Raw genomic sequence first — 6,000 nt, 5'->3', positions numbered from 1 at the left:
TTTCTATTATTATGGTAAAGAGTAGAAAAATAAATATATATTAAATTTAGAAGCTAAGGAAACCTAAAAAGAAAAAAGCTGCCTTTCTGTGCGGCGACTATAAGTGGAAGCTTGATACTTCTGGTAGCTTACTAATTTCCCAATTTGTTCAATCCATACAAACATGCGAACTGCAGTTTATATATTTTTATAAATTGTTTGGGTGCTTAGAACAGCACTAACATTTTTGATTTTGGTTTTGGGTTAGCATTTAAAAATTCAAATTTATCAACTTAAAAAATATAAAAATGTATATATCAGACACCAGGCATTACATAGGCATTACATGAATGAAAAGTTTTCAGGTTGCAACGTTTACAAGTGCAAACGTACATACGTACCAGCATTCCTATTTATTTGCACCCACTGTTGCATCGCTTTGTCAATGAAAAATATTTGCTATCGATTTTTGGCTTTATTGTTTTAGTTGTCAGGCACCAGCAAACAATAAATACCGCAACTAGAAAATATTGTAACAACTTCACTTATTATGCAGGCGGCGTTTTCTGTTTGCATTTGTATCGACATTAGCATCAGCTTCTGGATATTTCGTGTAAGGTTTCGAGTAACCCGTGCAGCAATTTGCGCTAATATTCCACAATGTTTTCTTGTTTGGATGTGTCAATATATTTGGATTGTACATAATTGCAGTTGAAATGACATGGCTCTAAAGCTGGTAAGCTGGTTGACTGAAATAGGCAGGAACAGCAAACGGAATATGAACATCTTACATAGTTTATCATTTAAAAAAGTAATTAAAATATAATTTATAAGAGAAAAGTAAGCAATGCTTTTGTCTTTGGAAGACAAGGCGATGAGCTCCAGCTAGACGCAAATTAATTTGAATTCGAATGTTAATAATTTTATTTTTGATATATATTCAGTTCACCAATTCATAATAAAGCTAATTGAGGCCTCCTTTTTCACTCTGAAACCGTTTAATTAATCATGATCAAGGTGGGCGGAAGAAGGCCAGGTTAAGCCTGGATAGAATTTGTAATACAATGCAAATGCTTCAATAAATTTTTAATTAAAAACTAAACAGCCATGAAATCTTCGTCTGCTAATTGCGATTTGTGTGACCGTGTGTGTAGACTTGGGAGCGTATTAGTTCTGGCCCATATCCGCTTAGAAGCTTTACAGGCGAACGTCATAAGCATCTGCCTCCCACAATCACAATCAGCACCGTCAATAATATTCATCATAATGATTTTCAATATCGAGCTGCTAGCAAGATGGCCACAATTTGGCCGAGAACGCCGATTCGCCAGCTGGCCATGTCCGGTTATTGCGTCCAGAAAAAGGACCCAACCTCCTGCAAAGTGCTAAGGAGACGCTCATCGTCTTTGGCGTAATTAACGTCAGCTTTGTTTTAATGCTAATTAATTAAATTCATTCGAATTAACAAGGGATGGTTGTGAAGGTAGCTAGGAATACTCGGCGGTTTCGTTTTCATTCGTCCATCCTTCTTCTATTTGTATCGTCACGAAAATAACCTTTAAAAACATTTATATTCTGAAATTTAATTTCCCTAAAGAGATGGTTTTAAAAAGTAATTATTTACAAATAAATAAATGAAAGTAACTTGATATATTAAATGTCTCTTCCAGTCTAGCAAAATACTCAATCCCGTTTTTCGAGCTTTGTTATGTTTTCTGATTTGCGCTCTGGAGTTCCTGCCTTTCCGCTTGCTCCGCGCTCTCTCTAATGGAATCAGAAAAAAACGATTAACAGTTGACGTTCAGGCAACTGCTGCTTAATGAGTAGCAACAGTTAAGATGAGCGGTTAAGTGGGAGAGCGGAAACGCTCATATTTCGCTTGTAATTATTTGAATGAGATGCACTCAACCTGAAATGCAGCGGGTAGTGGCGAGCAGTCGATTAGCGTTTGGGTTGGAATGCTTTTGTAATTGGTCAGAAAGAGCTAGGCCAACTGGAATCGTTGAGGGGATCTGATGGGATTTTGCGGTCATTAAACTTTAATTTCAGTTTAGCACTTTACAATGTCCCTGCAACCGCTCTTCGGTGCCCAGTCATCTGGGTTCTTCCTTTTATGTGGGAAGGTTAATGAGATTAGTATGAGCCAGAGAGTCAGAGCTTCGGTTTTGAGGTTTGTCTTGGACTAGCCGCAATTTGTAGAGGAAGGGCCTCCTTAGACTCCGTCGGTGCATAAATCAATTGTATTAATAAATTAACAGACATGGCCTGGTCTCCTGCAGTATCCCCAGCACACCGGGACCAGGTTCATCTAGCTCTATTTTGCCTGGGTTGTAGTATCTCAATTAATTATTTGTGTGCGGTCAATATGTGTGCGGGTGTGGGAGTGTATCCGCAGTAGCGGATATGCGGCACGACTGCCATAATGTTGCCTGCCACATTTTAATTACACATTAATGTGTGCACACCGAAACCCAAAAAGTTGGACGAACAAACATTTTGTTCTCTGCGGTTTTGCAAATGTGATAACATCAACAGTAATGAACAAAAAATAAGTACCAAAAAGAGATAAAAGGAGTCCACCGAAATATGAATTCTCTCCCTAATTTTTCATAATCCTGATACGTATTTTAGGTTAAATAATCAGAGTTCTTTTGTACTCAGCAAAAATGTGATACCAGAAATTTTAATTTTTTGTATAAATTAAGTCGGTTAAAAATAAGGATCTAAATTGAACAGCTATTTGTGCTGAAATTTCTCGGGGGTATAATTTTATTTAAATATGCTTTTATCTTCTACCGGCACTCTGGGGCTAACAACAACACACTTTTGGCTGAACTGTAGCAAAAATTACAATAAATTAAATAATTAATGTAACTCGACGTTGAACATACCGATGGAGGGGGAGTGTGGTGCGGAAATGAGTAGTATGTTTGATCTGCATGTTAATTAATAGTGACTGGGTAACACGACATGCCGACCAATTAAAATTAATACACCAATAAAGCAATTTGATCAATAAAGACACCGCGGCAGCCGCACGCCAAACAATAAGCACATATTTGAATTCTGCGGTTGGATGTAGGCTCTCTCCTGGCTCGGACATGGAATTCAGAACTAATAGTCGTTGAATAGAAGGCATCTCGAATATGCGCTCGAAATTATGCAACACAAACATTTTTTCGCCAAATCGCCAACGGTGTACGATGAAGTGAGGGCCATGTGGTGTATGCAACCGGCCACTTACATTTTTTAGCTCATCCTGCAACGACTCTTATTTGGCTTCGTTGCGCAGTAGACAGTTTCGGTGAAGTTGAATAATAAGTATAATTTATACTTTTACAGCTTTTTGTTAAGTTTCGGAACACTCTCCTCTGTTTGTTTGCATTGGTAATGAGTTTACTTTGCTGTAAGTTGCACAAATACACCGCCGGCTCATCTGGGCCTGGCTTTATGTGGTTTTTTGTGAATCGTGGTGCTGCATCCACCGGTGCCCAACCCACGAAATGGCTTTAGGGAATACCGAAGAGCGAAACCCAACTTGTGCATTAAACTTTCTTTTTATTGTACAGTTCTGTCAACAAAAATTTTTCTACGCCTCAAACATGTGTGTACGTGCGTGCATAGTGCCACATGTGTTTTAGTTTTTCAAATCCCGCCGATTTTCTTAGCGGTCGCGTTCTTTAACATTGCAAAATATTAAAATTTAAATACTAAGAATTTATATAGTAGTTGGGTTAAAAAACGATGGGTAAACATGATGCCACATGAGTGACCGGTGTGTTGATGGTTTTACTAGCAACATGTTGACGGCCTTCCATAAGGGTCAGCAAAAATTGTGCGACCTAAAGGGTTTTTAAGTGGTATTTAAAAACCAAGGAAGAAAGTGAAATAAATCAACGCTGGAGGGCTGGGGCTGTTTACCTTATCAGAGAGGTTTCACTTTGTGCGGGGGTTAAACAAGAACAGCATCGTGATAAGCTTGGTCAGGTGCTGACCTGGCATTATACCGATACCGCGATAGGCATCTGGCGCCGGCACATAAATTACATCACAAAGGAGCTACCGCAATCTGGATCTGTTTGAAGCTGCCCGGCCTTTATGCGGATACCAATTCATTAAATGATACGAAATTCAATGAAATTAGCGACCCACGACGGTGTTGACAAGCCATCGTTAAGTAGACAATTACCAGGGCATTCAGACTCAAGAACTTCAAACAGCTCAAAAAAATTATGTCGGGGGGCGCACTCTACCAGTGGGCTCTATGAAAGCAAAAATCCACCACTAAGTAGCGATACTTATGCCATAATGGCTTTTGGCAAACAGTGGTCCGAATTAAAATTTTTAATGGTAGATAAATACAGCTATTGATATTCAATGAAAAAAGCAAATCTTTCAACGCTTAAAAATGTGAAAAAATGTTAATAAATTAACCCATATTCACAGATATTGTGTTGACAACATTAAGTTTATTTAGGTTAAATTGATATGAAAAGTTCATATGTATTTCCTATTAATCAACATTAATCAACATTATAATTGTGTAGTTTTTTATTTTGGTTGATGATTAACTAACTTTTTTTCCATCTTTTGAATTGCACTCAACTTATTGAGAGTGTTAAACCACAGCTTTGGAGATGGCATCCACTGTTTCTAAGGGCTCCTTCCCGCCAAATCCTGGCCCTTATTCAGTTCACCTATTTAGTTTCTCTTCTTTCTGCGGGTGTTATTTTTTTCCTTTTAGCCACGCTAATGTGTATCCCGCTTTGAAGTGCACGTGTATGAGAGACATTTTATGTAAATTAAAAAATAACATTATTATTATTGTGATATCCAACTTCTCTGAGAGCTGCTTTTTTTTGTTTGCTTATGTCAATCTCACGAAAATGGAAAGAAGCAATTTAATATATTTCTGTATTAAAACAAATTAGATTCGCGAATATTCTTAAAAGCACAGACCACCCTGCTAGCGAGTGTCATAGCCCAACGTTTTACACTGCCTGAGAGTGTGCAAACGTTTCCAATCAACGACGGGACATGTATCATCTTCAATTGTAGTTGGGTCAGGGCCATTGACTTGAAGAACCCTTAACCCCGAAATGAGCCCTTAACCTGGGGTCTTCAAATCTAGGCGTTGTGCTGACAGTGACAAAGCAAATGTCAAATTAATTCGATGGTTTACAAAGGCCGCCTTCCCACAAGAGAATGCATTGGCGTACCGCGTACACTGCACTGCGCACTCTATAAAATCTAGAATATGATTAGGAGGATTTAATTAGAATTTCGTTAACGATTGCTTTGATGTGAGTGAGAACATTGCTTATTGGTTTCTCAATATAAAAACTGTTTTTTAAATTGAATTATTTTTCTCCAGTGCACACTGGTCCCAATGCCCAAAATTTTTGCATAAACTAGAAAAATGAAGCTACAGACTTGAAACTTGGCACACTATATAGTTATTATATATGCAAGGTCCGGACAAAATTTCGTGTCGATCGGGCCACGCCTTCTTTTCCGCCCCATAGTAACCAATGCACTCTAGTACAAAAATTTACAAAACATCCATGAAAATTGGGCTAATCTATCCAATAAATTGTGAATATATATAACATATTTTTACTAAATATCCGCCACCCCCAAATCCCCTCCTCCCCCCCCTTCCAAACTAAATAATGCATCTTGAACAATTATAATTTATTTAATTACATTTTTAATCATTTTCAACATCTAAATCAAAAGAATAGTTGTCGAAACATTCAAATGTATCCAAGTCATCTTCATCATCATTATCTATCGTAGGGTAACTGTTTAGGAAATCGACATTTGGCGGTGTTAAGAGATCAATAACTTCTTTTGGGTAACTGCTGTGTTTTTTGTTTTGATGTGCTCTTTCCTTGATGTGGATTCTGTAATACATAGACCTTCAGGTCTGCATTTATCTTTTGCACCTATAATTTGCCTGTAGCTTGGGTAAATATCACAATTTCTCTTTTTACTTTCCAGTCTAATGCTGTACTGTTT

This window comes from Drosophila eugracilis, unplaced genomic scaffold (genome assembly GCF_018153835.1).
Source record: "Drosophila eugracilis isolate 14026-0451.02 unplaced genomic scaffold, ASM1815383v1 contig_1101, whole genome shotgun sequence".
NCBI classification, from domain to species: Eukaryota; Metazoa; Arthropoda; class Insecta; order Diptera; family Drosophilidae; genus Drosophila; species Drosophila eugracilis.
The sequence above is the reverse complement of the archived record's forward strand: the minus strand, read 5'-3'. Positions refer to the sequence as shown.